At 45.5% G+C, this 16,155-nt stretch overlaps 1 long non-coding RNA gene across 1 annotated transcript; it reads right to left on the reverse strand.

The window, feature by feature from the left end:
• Positions 1–10,863: 10,863 nt before the first annotated feature.
• Positions 10,864–15,389, reverse strand: LOC143272174 (uncharacterized). The gene is made up of 4 exons (XR_013049614.1): positions 15,320–15,389; positions 14,670–14,766; positions 13,421–13,532; positions 10,864–12,623 (listed from the first exon to the last, which is right to left on the reverse strand). It is a non-coding gene; the product is annotated as an uncharacterized LOC143272174 (long non-coding RNA).
• Between the last annotated feature and the right edge of the window lie 766 nt (positions 15,390–16,155).

The raw sequence follows: 16,155 nt of genomic DNA on the forward strand, positions 1-16,155 counted from the left end.
TGGACACAGGAAGCTATCTTCTGTATTCCCATGTATTTACACTATAATAGATCACCCCCAAATGACTCCTTCTACATTGTCATTGTTTCCCCTGGCCTCTGGGGAAAGGGGGTACAAATAAACAAATCACACACTTCCCAGATCAAACCCTTCTGAAAGTGTTTAATAAGTCCTTGGCCTGCAAAGTCAGTGTGACTCATTCTGAGGCCTTTAATGGGAGTGGTGATAGTCTTCAAAAATAAGATCTGATAAAAATTAAAGTAGATGATATAAAAATATGAATATGTGAGCCTGGAAAGTTGGCTCAGTGCTTAAGATCACTGACTTCTCTTTCAGAGGACCCAGGTTCAATTCTCAGAACCTACATGGCTCACAAGGCTCTTAACTCCAGTACTGGCACATACGATGCCCTCTTCTGGCCTCCTTGAGTACTGCATATATTGATGATGCATGTGGTGCACATACATGTAGGCAAAACACCCCCACACATAAGAGAAATACATCTCAAATAAGTTTTTAAAAGATGAAATAAACCTTCAAAATGTTAATATATGGATGCAATAAAATATTGAAACACAATAAAATCCAAAGGAGTAATTTGATTGGCCAGGAATGTGTCAATAGATCCTCATATGATGGGGAACTCAAGTGGGCACACTCACTTGAGACAGTTCTCACAACGAATGAAGAGTGCCAGGAGGAGAGCGAGGGGACATACAACTTAGAGGGCCCCGCATCCACCTGCCACTGCTCCAAAAGCTTTCGAATCCCACCCTGTTGGAGAGAAATCCGCCCACACGTGCAGGTGAGGTTTGCACCTGTTTGCTCAGTGTGACAAGCAACATTCTCAGTCTCTACTGTCATCACATCATCTGTGATCTCAGAAACCTTGACAACCACCACGCGGGTAGACTGAGAGCTGGCCTGGAGGGCCTGAGTGTGAGTTCAGGGTGCCCATCTATAAAGACAGGCTTCTCATCCTTCATCCCTGTTGCCTTCTCCATAGCATCAGTAAATACAAGCCGAGGGGAAGAGAAGGGAGAAAGTTGGATGGTTCCCCAGGTGGCGTTTTGTGTTGATTTAAACCAAACAGCACTGTTTTGTCTCAACAGTTCAAGAACATGACAGACTCTGCCTGATAGCCAGCAGTAAAGTAAGCTCAAGAAATAATGTCTGCAATCTCTCTGGGAAAAATAATGTTTGTCGGCCTGAAGAAACAACCACACCGTCCTACACCCTGCTGCTGCTTCAGTTCTGTTTAAAACTGTATGTATCTTGGAAACAGGACTCTTTGAGGGCTCCCAAGACTAACTAACAATTCTCACTCATTTCTTGTCTTCAAACAGGCACCTTGCTGACAGGCTTCCAGGGCCCTCAGCCTTAGCAAGCACGTCATTTTCTTTCACAATGAGAAGATAAATGTGACCCAAGGCATGAGTGACTTAACTGTCTTCCATTGCTGGGTTGCTGGGTCTTGCTCAAAGCACCTCACAGTGAGAATGTGTTTCCAGGCAAAGAAAGTGTCACAGCTTGCAGTTAAAGTGAAGTTTGCTTTTTCTTTTTTTCCTGTCAAACAACCCATTCCATTGAGTAAAGGAGACATCAGACACTGTTTAAATAAGTAGTTAAAAAGAGGGCTGTGGCACAGGTTGTGGGGGTAGTGTAAGGCCCATTCCTCTTTATGACAGAAGAGAGATCTTAGTTTCTATTTTTTACTGCTGAGATTATACAAAATCAAATATATTTCTTTAATAGAACAGAAAAGAGCATAGCAAATCAGAGATGGGGTGATGAGGAAGGGAGAGACAGCAAAGATGTAAAAATGGTACTAAGGCACGGGATGGCATTTTTAAGTGTGTGACTGCGCACACCCATGGGTATGATCTCGCATTGCCAAGCCTACCCTGGTCTCATACATGCTAGGTCTGAGCTCTGCCACTGACATATGCTCTGAGCTTCTTCCCATAATTTTTTTCAGAATAAGTCATGTTCTGTAGCCCAGACTGGCTTGGAACTCACAATTCTCCTGCCTCAGCCTTCCTAGCATTTGGATTAAAGGTATACCACCCAATGGCTGGCATCCATTTCTATAACTTATTTTCATCATATTAAAAAAATAACATCTGTGTCATTTCAATGATACAATTAGTCAATGCTATTTATCAAAGTTTTATAAGGCACAGAAAGTGATTCATAACTGCAACTGGGAGTACCTGCTATGTGCCGGGTAATATTCTAAGTACATTGATTTATTCAGTTCTTTGATTTGCATGGTGATAGCTATTGTGGCTATCTGCCTTAGTTGATGTTAGCTGATGGATGTCCCACATGCAGAGTTTGGAAGCATCTCTTGAAGATCACCCAGCTTCTCAGCTACCAGGAGGCTACATTCCCAAATCTATAGGGGTTTCAGCCCTCATGACTCCCCAAGGTCAGTAAGGAAGCAGCGGGTTCCATTCTACCTGATCTGTCCGACACTCCCTGCCTCAGGCCCGTCACTGTCCTAAGAGAAGAAGACCAGTTCATCTCTGTTTGCTTAGCACTTGGCCTTGTTCAAGCTCAAAGTCTTGTTTTCCCAGAATGCCCTCTGTCCTAGGCAGACTGGGATGGCTATCCACTCCATTAAGAGGATTCCCCATTGGTAACAGTATCTTGCTTATCTTTCCCATGAATATGTAGATGGCTTTAATAACTTTGTACACACACAAGGTCTCAAATTGGGGGCTCAAAGGGGACACTGGAGTAAACTGTCCTTTTGGGTAGAAGTTTATTAGAAGAGTTATTAGAAGAGTCAGCCGGTGGACAAAGAGACAGGGAGATAGCAGCAGGGTAGGGTCTCTGGGAAGATTCAAGCCCTTGAGGCAGAGTAGGGGACCTTTCTTGTAGGCTTAGAAGAAGAATGGGGTGCCATATAGTCAGGGTATCTCTTAGTTCTATGAGCAACAGGAACCAGGGGACTAAAAAGGATACAGGATTTAGAGTGTATCCATTATAGGGGCAGGGAGTTGTGTCACCACCATATCCTCTGATGTCCTAGAGTCTGACAGCCTGATCTTTGGAAATGAAATTCACAGATCATCGAAGTGGCCATTTTAATGTCTCTACTCAGTGGTGTTTGATAAATTTTGCTTTGCACAGTCATAGTTATCATCTCGTCTTAATCCTAAGAGAGCAAATATTTATCTACATTTTCAAGTGTCAGAAGGAAACCTGCAGGAGTTTATAGCCACTTGTCTAAGGGTGGATAATTAATGCTGGAGTTGTGATCAAATGCATGTGAGCCATCTGAAGCTCCTGGAAGAACGTGAGTGGAGGGAGGGAACTCCAGGATTTATCCCCTGTTTTGATGGAAAATATTGAGTCAACACTTAGGACTTAGCAATTTTAATTTCATAACATTAGTCTAAATAAATGAATAGGCACGATGTTGTATCTCTCCCCCGCATTTCTCATTCCTCACCTCCAACCTATTCATATTTTTCCCTAAGGAACAGTTCACGTGGATACCTAGTCACATGCTGGAGATCCACCAAAAGAGAAGTCAACAACACTGTTAGATACAGCCTCAGGAAAAGAAACGCTAAGCAGAGACCTTTCACAGACTGTAGGTCGACCCAGAGAGCAAGCAGCACATGCTAGAATGTGTTTCCTGTCCCAGAACCCATGAAGTCCAAGCGTGCAAAATCATAGGTTGCTGGCTTAAGAGGCCTGAGCATACTCTCACGTGTGCACATGTGGAGGTCAGAGGTCACTGCTAGGTGTCTTCTTCTATTGCTCTCCATGTTCGTTTGTTTCCCCTGAGACCACGTCTCTCATTGAGAGACCTGACTGGAGAGCTCCAAGGAGCCTCCTGTCTCCACCCTCTCAATGCTAGAGTTCTAGTCCACTGTGCCTGGCATTTTACATGAGTGCCGAGGATCCCAACTCAGGTCTTCGTGCTTGTGAGGCAAGGACTTTATTATTGACTGAGCCAGCCTCCCCAGCTCTGAGGCAAATACACTTTCAAATAGGTCTTATCATCTTAGAGCAAATTTTCAAAACAGTTCTTGGACTGGACATCAGAATAACAAGCCAAACAGAGGCTGTCTGAGACAAATGGGGACATGTGGTCACTCTCTTTGTGGTGCATCTTGCTAGGAGGCTGAAAGCCATCACTCCTCAGTAACATCTAGAAGCAAGGGAGAAGAGGCAAAACATGTTGAGAAACAAACCCTTAAACAGAGAAAATCAGCCAGAGCCCAGCCAAGCCAAGGGAAACAGCCAGAAAGATTAAAATCAGTTGATTGCAAAATGTAATAGGGGGGTGAGGAGTGAAAAGCCAGAGAGGACACGAGAAAATATAAACCAGCCAAATGAAAGGGTCGCAAAAACCTGGGGCCTGCCACACAGCAGAAACATAAAACTCCAGGGAGAGCCTGTACTAGACCAATGAAGTCGGATGGCTGTGAAAGAAAAGACATTTCCAAGTGGAAGTGGGGTCTAAATGGAGATCAGATGACTCAGGAGAGGGCCAGCACATGACTCATGAACAGAGCTCCTGACAAGACAAGTGAACTGAGAGGCAAAGAAGCTATACAAATAAAAACCACTTGCTGGCCTGGGGAGATGATTCAGCCAGTAAAGTGCTTGCTCTGCAAGCTGGGGGTCCTGAGTTCGAGCCCCGGAACCAACGTTAAAAAAAGGTGGGAGTGTTTGAATGCAATTGGAATCCCAGCCCTGGGGAGGTAGAGACAGGCAGATCCCTAAGGCTTGCTTGCTAGCCAGCCAGCCTAGATAAATCTGAGACCCTGTCTCAATAAACCAGATGAACATCGTCTGAGGCTGACCTCTGTCCTTACGCATGTGCACATATGTATGTGCACTTATGCATACATGAACACATACAGGGAATGTTAGAAATGAATAGTTATGGTTTATTTTTAGTTTTAAAACTAAAATAATCACAGAGAAGCAAGAGGCACTAGCACCCTGTCTTCTGTAGCTGGCAGGTAGCAGCCTCTTGTTTAAGCACCCTCGGTTCATTCCAGGGCTGTAAAGGCAGCTACATGACTGAGCACATGTATCAGAAAAGGAGGAAAGGGCAGGCCCCAAGATATACATTAGCTGAGGATGTGTGTCCCGAGCCAATGGGATGGGACCTTAGGGCTCGACAATGCTAGACACCGGGAAGATTATACTCCCTAAAGAACTCAGCCAGTGAGAACTCAACAAGGCAGAGAAATGTAGTTTGGGATATACATATTAAAATTAAAAAAAAATACTGTTTTGTGCCAAATCCCTTCACCTGATATCTTTGCCCTTTTTCTAGGCTGACACCCAAGTTTTCAAGGTCATAAACTGCCTCCCTGTCAGCATTCTGAGTCTCCAGTACTCTTATTATGAAGTGAGGGTCTCTCTCTCTCTCTCTCTCTCTCTCTCTCTCTCTCTCTCTCTCTCTCTCTCTCTCTCTCTCTCTCTCTCCACACACACACACACACACACACACACACACACACACACACACACACACACACAATGTCATCTACTGATTCAGAGTCTGGTCCAGCAGAAGGCTTCTTGTGGTCTCTCAAGTCACAGACACGGGACTAAATGGCAAATACTGCTTCCAGCAGGGACCCCTCCTTCGGGATGGGAAGGTTAGACGTGGAACTGAGCAATATTAATGGGGAGTTGCTTGAAGGTTAGCAAAGGTGTTCTCTAACTCCCAGCCCTCCTGACTCCCCGTCCCCTGACTCCCAGTCCCCTCAACTCACAACCCTCCTGATTCACCCACCCACCCGACTCACAGCCCCCCCTGCTTCCCAGGCCCTGTTCTGTCTGTTTAATGGACCCTCCCTGGGCTCCCACAGTGCACGGCGCTTCAGTTCTGTGTGGGCTTCAAGTAAATACCACCTGCTTCTCAGCTGCAGCTGTTGCAAATAGCGTAGACAGAATGGGGATCTGAATAGGGTCATTAGGGAAAGTGGGAGGGAGAGATGAAGGACAGACTCTGCAGGGTACATCAACAGCCCTTGCATCCTTTTGAGGGACCTCTGAATCCCCTGGGTTGGAATATTCTGCAAGAAGTGTGGCCCTTTTTTGTTCATTTGAGACTGTGTTCTCCTTCCCTCTTGCGTGAGCATCTCAAAACCCTAGACTCAGAGCCCAGTTTTTTCCCTCTGTGGTTGAGTGACCTCTCAGGTATCCTTTCGGTCTTAGTTTTCCTGTGTGTAAGTGAAGGAAAATGACAGCTGTCTTTATGGTGAGTGGAGAATCCCGGGGAAGTATCAGGGGCCTGTCTGCCATGTGGTAAATGCTAACAGTAGATGGCGCTCCTTTTCCTTTGCCTGTCAGGACAGAAAAGAAATGGTTGGAGGATCAGAAGAGTTGAGTCTTCAATAAAGCAATACGAAGCCATTGACAATGACATTCAGTCTTTTGCCTCTAAGGCCAGCATAGATGCTAGTCTCAGCCTGCAGTCCGGGGCTTGCCTCGCTCCCTTCTTGGGGGAAACCCACATGTTGGAATTGTCTAAATGTGAGACACCCTTCATGGGCTCCTGTGTTTGAACCCTGGGGATCTCCAGGTTGTGATATCATGTGGTGAGATTGTTGAAACCTTTGGAGGAAGTGAATTCCATAGAGATGTGGGTAAGCTGTGTCTACCTCACACCCGCCTGACTCCTGCAGCCACAGCCACTCCCACTGCCCTGCCAAACAGGGAGCTGCCTTTCCTAAGCTGTTTCTATCAGGTATCGGTCACGGTAACAACAAAAGTCATTAGTGCCTCTACCATTACTCAGCATGGACTGTGTACCAGGCAGTATGCAAAGGGGATGAAGTTGCCACAGCATGTCTGATATGGAAGAAGAAGGGTGGGTGGGGTGGTTTGGAGTAGATGGGAAACCTAAGTATACTAGGGTAAACAGAGTCAGTAGAAATATTCCCCCCTATTCCTTCCTCGTATAGAGAGCAAAGCGGCTATGGATCCAGACACCAGACTTTAGGATTAAATCAAAGAGGACATGAAAGCTGTGTGATAGCATTTGGGAGGCTGAGGCAGGGGGGTTGGTGTGACTTCGAGGTCAGTCTGGTCTGCTTATTGAGTTCAAGTCCATCCTGGGCTGCAAAGGGGGGCTCCTTCTGAAAAACTCTGTGACAGAGTGCTTAGGCAGCATAGGCAAGGTTGTGTGTTCAAGGCCCACCACCACAAAAATAACACCAGAAGCAGTTGGGATGTCCTAGACAGTGGCCCCGCCTTGTCATGCCAAAAGACGAAGGTTTCATGCTTCTAAAGCAGAGACTCTAAGTGAGCATGTAGAAATGAAGAGGTGGCTGCAATGTCAGTGCAAGGTGAAGGTTCATGCCCTGAAATCACAGATCCATCTAAGAAGGAAGCAGTGAGCAAGGCCGAGGAACGCAGCAAGGAGGTGGTCCTGGGAGGGACCGGCCCATGATAAATACATACCTCGGGTGTCTAAAAAACTGTAAAGTCCTGGCAGGTTTACTTGCTTGTACTGTGACTAAGAGAGAAGTAATTCCCTTCTGCGTTCCTCGGCATTCGATATGCCCAGTCACACGTTTTCCTGTCTTTAACAACTTTGTTAGGGATCGGCACTGAGTCTTTCATAAACCCTGCTTCCTTTAGCTGGAGGAAGGGGGGGGGGGATGGGGACACAGATAAGTCACACATCATGGAAATCAGGAAGCCTGAAGAAAGGGCTGCTAGAGGCAAAGCATCACTCCGCCTGGGGTTCACAGTGCAGAGGAAGGTGGGCGGAGCTGAGCTGTTGTTTTAGTAAGAGTGATGGATAATGAAAGCAGAATCTCTTCATTTTCAGTGGCCAAGCATTATCTTTATTGAGTGGATGAGCACTTTGAGACCGGGGAAGTAAGAAGGATTGGTTTCAAAGGGGGATTGGAAACTAATTCTGACCCTGAAGTGTTACATGACAGGTTGTCAGGATGCTGTCTCCTGCCCCTAATCATCAGAGAAGACCAGTTCTTCCTTCCCCATCATATTTACCTTCAAATCCCCCCCACTCACACACACACACACACACACACACACACACACACACACACCACATGGCTGACTAATTCAGTGAGCAAAGGGAAAGCTAGAACGCGGTGAGTGGGGCAGGTGCGTTGTGATTCGCTGTACTGAGTAGGGCAGCACTGAAATTCAACCAGTGTGACTTGAACAGTAATAATATGTGGACAACACAATCAGGAAGCTCATGGAATCGCCCCAAGACTGGTTTGGCATTGAAACCCTGGGCTGGAAGGCTTGGCCGCCTCAGAACTGTGTCTGTGAAAGTCCACAGGGAGGCAGCACAGCCTCGTGGTGACTGTAACTTTAAGGGCCGGCTTAGGATGCTAACTTTTGCTTCTAGGGGCAACAGAAGGGCTCAAGGAATCTCAGACCCAAGCATTTATCCAGATCCTTCTCTTTCACTATCTCAAAGTATGGCTGGATGTTGGGGACCCAGCTTCATGCAGCCAAGACTACAATGCCCCTGTTTCCCCACGGGGAACCAGCCCTCCGCATGCCACACACCCGACGCTTTCTGTTAAATCCTCCCCACAGTCTCTGAGCAACATCGAGTGGCCTGTCATCATTTCTCACTCAAGGACACTATGGCTCAGAGTCATGTCACATGTGACCTGGGAACCTTGACTTGCCATCATTTTTTGGAAAAGTCTTTGGACCCTGAGGGGATAGAAGAAAGGGGATCTTCCCAGATTTGGTTTTGTGAAATCCATGCTTATGGTCTGGATGCGAATTTGAAAGGTCATCAATAGGAGGGTGGGAGTAATCGTTGGCATTGAAAAGCAGTGCCAGGCACCATGTCAAGAACTCCAAGTGTGCCATGTCATCTAATCCCCAATCACTGTGCGAGCTGTCTCATAGGGAGTTGTGGACTCGGTGCAAGCAGGCATTGTACATGTTCTTGTCTCAATCTGTGTTCTTCCCTATGCTGGTTATTTCGCTCGGTGCTGTGACCAAATATCTGATGAAAGCAATTTAATGGGAAAAGAATTGACTTGCTTTGTGGTCTGAGGGAACACATGGTGGTGGGAGCATGAGGTGGCTGACACATTGTGTCTGCAGTCAGGAAGCAGCAAGCGATGGATGCTGTTGCTTTTTCTTTTTTCCCTTTTTATTGAGTCTGGGACCCCAGCCTACAGGATCATGCATCCACATTAAGGAGTAGGTTTTTGCCCTCAGGGACACATCCTCACATACATGCCCAAAAGTGTGTCTCCTAGGTAAGTCTAAATCCCATGGAGATTAATAACCACAGTCTCCAAGGGACTTATTAATAAACTGTGCACAGGGAAGCAAACAAGACACAAGTCCTTCTTCCATGTCAACTCCTGGCACCAGAGTACTGGCAAAGACAACAAACATGATGAAGAAGTGGAAAGAGAACTGATTGTACGCAAATAGTCTGTGTGTGGGGTGACCTCGCTTTACACCCTGCTCTCATGATGGCTAACTCAACTCTGGAAGACCCAACACATTTTCAAGACCATATCCGTTCACAGGATAGAACCCTTTGCCAGCCTAAAAATATCTCTTTCCCCGTTGCCTGCCTCCCAGCACTTCTACCACTATTTATTCTGTTAAATTTATCTTCTTGAAATTATATGATAAAGCACATATTCGGAGATGGGGCAGATGGTTAGCTTATTTTTTCCCTTCTCTTTTCTTCTCTTCTCTTCCCCTCATTTCTCTGTACACCTTTCCTTTGTATGGTAGTTGTGTTTGCCTTCAATCCTGTCTTTAGACAAGGGTCTTTATTTGTGTTTGTACCTAAAGTCTCTGAGGCTGTTTTCTCACATTGTAAAGACAATAATGGACATTTACTGGTGTGTGCATTCTACCACGTTAGCGCTTGATGCTCAGCAATGGCTGCTCAGTTTTACCTTCTATATTCCTAGTTGTACCTACTATGTTCCCACTATAAGGTAGGAAGTTTTTCTTTTCTTACATTCTTTTTTAGATATATTCCTTTATTTTACGTATATGAGTGGGGTTTTTCCTTCATATACATGAGGGAAAGGAATCAGATCCCATGGGACTATAATTATAGATAGTTGTGAGCCATCATGTAGGTGTTGGGAATTGAACTCAGGACCTCTGAAAGAGTAGCCTCTGTTCTTGATCACTGAGCCATCTCTCCAGCCTCTATAAATCAGGAAGGTAAGGCAGTAGAATTTTAGTGACTTGTCTAAGAACACACAGTCAGCATTCACACTCAGGTCTCTGATCCTGGAGTTAACAGGCATGCTAACCCTCTTCAGTGGGAGTAGGGTGAGGGGAGGATTGGATGTTGCTAAAATATTTATGACTCAACATGAAATGAGCATGGCTTTGACTAGACTGAGCACAGAGGGCATCAGTAGAAACCTTGAATCCCAGCAGCCTAGTCTCAGATGAGAACACCTAACTCAGCCTAAGAGGAAAATGCTGATTGATTGATTGATTGATTGAGTGAGTGAGTGAGTGACTGACTGACTGACTGACTGATTGATGGATTTTGCTGCTGGTCTGTAAATGAACCTGGATATTTCACTTTAAAATAGAACTAAAGGACTGAGGAGATAACTCAGTCAATAAAGTGCTCACCTTGCAAGGACAAGGACTTGAGTTCAGTTCCTAGAATCCGTGTGTAAAGACGAGGGTTGAGGCCTCTTGGGCTTTGCTCCTCTGTTTTGGCATGCCTGGTGGCACTGTCCTTGTTCAGCTCATGTTTAGGCAGTCATGTTGGTGAGAGTTTATGGTTATAGCTTCTGACACTACTAGAAGATATCTCACAAACAAACAAACAAACAAAGGATAGGCATGAAGGCACATGCATGTAATTCCAGCCCTGGGGAGGTGGAGACCAGCACATCCTTGAGTCCACTGAAAAGTCAGCCTAATATACCCCAGACTCCAGTGAGAGACCCTGTCTTTTGTATTAAAAACAAAAAAGGTGGATAGGTCCTGAGGAACAATACTAAAGCTGTCTTCTGGTCTCCCTATGCATGTGTTTACACACATGTACACCTGCACACACGGACCAACACAAACACATACAAAAGTTACAAAAATATAAGCCTTAGGAACAAAAGAAGCAAGCAGTAGGCACCTACAGTTTTCCTTGAGCCTCAAAGCACCTTGCCTATGGTCCCACCATAGTGTGGCTGGTTAAGGATTGGATTGGTGACCTCTGTGTTGTTGTGATAAGTGTACTTCACAAATGCTGCTTCAGTGTGGAAAGGTGGATTCTTGGTTTCTGGCTTCAGGCTGTCCTGGGGTGAAGGCATGGAGGAGCAGCACCATTTGTGGCATTGGGAGCAGCAGGTAAAGGGGCTGTTCACATCACAGCAGACCAGAAAGTAGAGAAGAAGGCAGGAAGTGGGGGCCATAAATGCCCTTCAAATGCCAACTCTTAGTGACCTGTTTGAGGCCTCACCTACAAAATCCCAACATCTCCCAAAATGGCGACCCCAGGCTGGAAAGGAAGCACTCAAAGTACAATCTTGGGGGCAATTCAAACTGAAAACCTAACAAGGATCTCAGTTTCTAGAAGTTGGGCTGTTTTCCTCAATTGGAGACACCTTTGGGGTCATGTTCCTAATGCTAGCATCTTTGCTACCTTTGAGACTTGAGAGGATAACTTTTAAATAAAAAGCCACACCTAGGTGATGCCAGAATGATGCCCACATTCCTTGTGGGGGTTTGCAGCAATCTGGGAAGTGACATGCTAATAGTGGTGTTTCCTTAAGAGATAATTTCATGATTCAGGGGAGAATGTCATAGGGTCTTAAGAGTAAAGCTGTCACTGGAGATGTGGAGACCTGTCACCAGGATAGAGATGTTGGAAGTGTTGAGATGAATGAGTGGACATTAATGAAGCAGAGGCTGGCCTCTGCCTCTCACTCCATACCATCCTGCATGCATATAAACAGTAAGGTACTGGAGTAAAATTACCTGCAATTTATAGATTATCCCCTGGACGCATGAAAAAAAGCTGTTTCTCCCCAAGGATGAGCCACAGGAAGTTCCTTTTTAATTATCTAGAATTATTAATATTACCATTTAGTAGTGACTAATTGTTTCCTATTTGGGCTCTCAAAAGTGCTTAATTATACTCAGAGAATAATGTGCTCTGGCTTTATAAATAAACCTGCATATTGCTTAAGTCACTTTTTAAAAACGCCAAAGGGAATATGCCCTAATATGAATGAAGCCAGTATCTACTCCAGTCCCAGGGTGGCCATGTATCCTTACAGCAGTCTATAAAATTAACACTATGATGCTTACCTCTTGGGGCTCACGAGGGCTGACCAACAATAATCAGCCATTGGCCAAGCTCCAAGTCCCGAACGCTTTATAGATCTCAACTTGTTTTCCTTGCTACAGTTCTCTTAGGTCTTGCTTAAGGCAATCCATAAACGGAGAGACTAGGACGCTCAACCTTGTTGTTTGTTTGATGCTCAGTCTTGATTGCCAACTTGATGGGATTTAGAATCGCCGTAGAAACATACCTTTGGGTGAATCTTTGAAGAAGTTTCTAGACTAGGTTAACTGAGGCAGGAAGACTCACTATCAATGTGGGCAGCACCATTCTGTAGGTTAGGGTCCCCGGACTGAAAACAAAAACAAATAAATGAACAAACACCAGAGCAAGCCAGCGGAGCAGTAGCATCGTGTCTCTCTCTCTGCTCCCTGACCCCTGTCAATGTCTCTGTTCTTCCCTGCCTCGATGGACTCCACTTTTGAACCTAAACAAACTCTTCCTCCCTTAAGCCGCTTCGTGTCCAGTATTTAGCCACAGCAGTGAGAAAAGTAAGCAATCCAGACTGAAGCACAGAGATAGAAGGACTTCACCTTGGTTTCACAGGGAATAAGGACTAAAGGTGAGATAACCTAAGCTGTCTATGTTTGTGGGCTTCTTGCTCCAGGAAACAAGAAGGAGGTCTGCATGGTAGAGATGGTGTGTCATGACATCCCACAGGAGACAAAAGCAGCCCCCACCCGACTTCTACCACACACATTTGTTTTAAAAAATGAGTCATTTTAGATGAGAGTATAGATGAAATGTGATTGGCTCTGAGTGGGCACTTTTTTTTGAAGCAGAATGAGAAATATAAAGAGAGTTATTTAATATTTCATCTGCTTTTGCTTCTGTTCACCATGCAAAGATTTTCTGAGAGAAATGTGTTATTTCTTGCACACCTGAAACTGCGGCTACACACTGTGACACAAAAGCCCCAAAGCAATCTGACCTGAGAGTCTTGTGTGTTTGATTCTGACAGGAGGGGCCAATGATCACTAAATACCCACGGACACCCTGAAACAAAAATCTGCATACAGAGTGGAACCGCCCCCCTCCCAGGCTTGGTAGCTAACACTTACATAAGCACTTTGTAGGGCTCTAACATACCTCTTCCCACCTTTCACAGCTCACCCAGGACATCAGAACAGCAGATGGCTTTACTTCTGTTTCTCAAGATGAGGAATAATTAAAACAAAGAGGTGGTGATTTTTCCAAACTTCTGTAGGAAAGAAAAAAAAGGAAACAAAGAGTCGAGTTTCTAAAACCTGGTGCTAGGGAGATAGAGCTCAGAAGATAAGAGCCCCGTGTAAGCATAAAGAGCTGAATTTAAATCCCTGGCACCCATGCAAAAAGCCAGGTATGGATGTACATGCCTGCATCCCCAGCACTGAGTGGATCCTGGAAGCCTCCTGGCCAGTCAGCCTAGCTGAAGTGTCCAGCTTCTGGCTCAGTGAGAGACTCTGTCTCCAGGCAATTAAAGCCAATTGACAGATTCGGACATTCAGTGTCTTCCTTTGGCCTCTGCCTGCATATCCACAGGTATGCAACACACACACACACACACACACACACACACACACACACACACACAGGTGGGGGACAACAACAATACTTTCAAAAAGAACACCTGGCTAACAGTGGAATGGCAGGATAGTTTCTAAAACCTAAGCCACGTAGTGACCTTCCCAGAAGCTCCCAGAAGTCTTTGCGTATACTGGGGCGCTAATGGGCCTTTAAGATTTTACTGATTGGCTGGCCTCAGTTTCTCAGGAAAGGCAATTAAAATAGTTGGACACAAATAGAGTTCTCTTTCTTCTCATTCATTTTCCTAATTGCTCTTCGTCGATTGTAAAGACATAACCATCAAAGCTTGGCTGTACTTGTAGGGAACCAGAGAGATGGAGTGAGGTAAAGGAATTTATGAACAGAAACACCAGGCTAGGGAGTGACCTGGGGCTAGCAGCCAGCTCCATCCATGGAGCTGGTGTAAAGTTTACACAAAGGGCCTGCCTTACCCACCCCATCCCCCCCCACCTTTTTGTTCAGTTTTTCAAGACAGTGTTTTTCTTTGTGTAGACCTGGCTATCCTGGAACTTACTCTATAGACCAGGATGGCCTCGAACTCACAGAGATCTACCTGCCTCTGCCTCCCAAGTTCTGGGATTCAAGTCCTGCACCACCATATCAGGCCATGCCTTACCCTTCAATGAGAACAGAGCAAAGGGGAATTTTCCCAGTCTGAGTTTCTTAAGCAACTACAGTTGCATCTAGTGTCTAGAGCTGAAGCCGCTTCACACTGCCCAGTGTGAGAGGCCTATTTGTGTGTACTTTTAAAACAAAGTACCTGATAGCTTACCTCTTGTTTTAACTTTGTGGGGTTTTTTTTTTCCTTGAAGAAACATGGGGATTTCTTCTTAGTTAAATGCAACTTTTGTGTAGATGTATTCAACAGTCTTATTAAATAAGAAACACAGAAACAATGTAAAAGAGAAAGCCAAGAGGTCAGAGCTCAGAGCTAAAATCTCACCCTTCCTCCTGCTGTCCCAGCTTCCCGAAAGAGAGCTATTTCCCTGTGTGTCAGTCATTTCCATAGTCATTCTGCCTTCTCATTGGTTGTAAACCCAAACACGTGACTGCCTCATCACTGTCTAAATGTACAGCCCCCTAGGTCTTAAAGGCATATGTCTCCAATGCTGGCTGTATCCCTGAACACACAGAGATCTATGGGATTAAAGGTGTGTGCCACCACCGCCACACTCTGTCTATGGCTCTAATAGCTCTGACCCCCGGGTAACTTTATTTATTTATTTATTTATTACCATACAATCAAAATCACATTTCAGTACAATTAGAATACCACCACACTTTTGAGTTAAATTTTAAAATGAAAAAATTTCCTCTTCTTTTCTCTTCCATTCTCTTCATCTTCAATGGAATCACAATGCTCATTGTAAAGATAGAAAGTAGAAGGGTCCATTTTCAAGACCAAAGTGCCTGGCAGCCTACCTGCAGATGCACAGAAAACACTGGGCCCCTGCTGGCCCCTGCTGGCCCCTGCTGTTCCCTGCTGGCCCCTTGTAGTGGGTAGCCATTCCAGCTTGGATCTGGAAGTTCCAACTCCCATTGAGACTCAGGCAACTGTCACGCCTACGAGGCGGGGCGAGGGGAGGCGCTGGAAACCCGAGAGCTGGATGGGCCAGCGCTCTCTCTGTGCGGGCTCTCTGCACAGTCAACCTCCACCGTCCAGGGTCCAGGCACAGAGAGCACGCACAGAGAGAGCATGGGGGTTGGAACTTCCAGATCCAAGCTGGAATGGCTACCCACTACAGCCCCTACTGGCCCCTGCTGGCCCCCGCTGGTCTAGCCACTTCCACCCAAACTAAGAGGTTCGAGTAGAAAGATTAATGACAGCAAAGTTTGCCTAGTAAAGCACAGACTGATAAAATTCATGTTTCAGATAAGCTTTACAACAGACAGGGTATAAAACATAAAGATGAACAGCCCACCGCCCAGTCTTTGTTGAGGAAAGGATGAATGTGGGTGGCAGATGATGTGGAAAACGATCTCCCCTCCCCTCCTACCAGCCAACAAGGAAAGGGAGAAGGACCCATCATTGGGATTATGAGCACTGTTCTCTGTGCCGAGTCTGCATGCCCACCATTTTGTTTAGATTGGCTCCCAGTTCTACAGAAATTTAAAATAAGCCTCCTCGTTTTCATTACCCGTCTCTTTGATTTATTATTGCATACTGTGGGTCCTCTTGCCCACACCATTAGGCCTGTATTCATTCATGTCGATGGAAGGATGAGAACACTCTCACTTCCTGAGCCCCCTTGTGTGGT

This window comes from Peromyscus maniculatus, chromosome 3, assembly GCF_049852395.1.
Source record: "Peromyscus maniculatus bairdii isolate BWxNUB_F1_BW_parent chromosome 3, HU_Pman_BW_mat_3.1, whole genome shotgun sequence".
Lineage (NCBI taxonomy): Eukaryota > Metazoa > Chordata > Mammalia > Rodentia > Cricetidae > Peromyscus > Peromyscus maniculatus.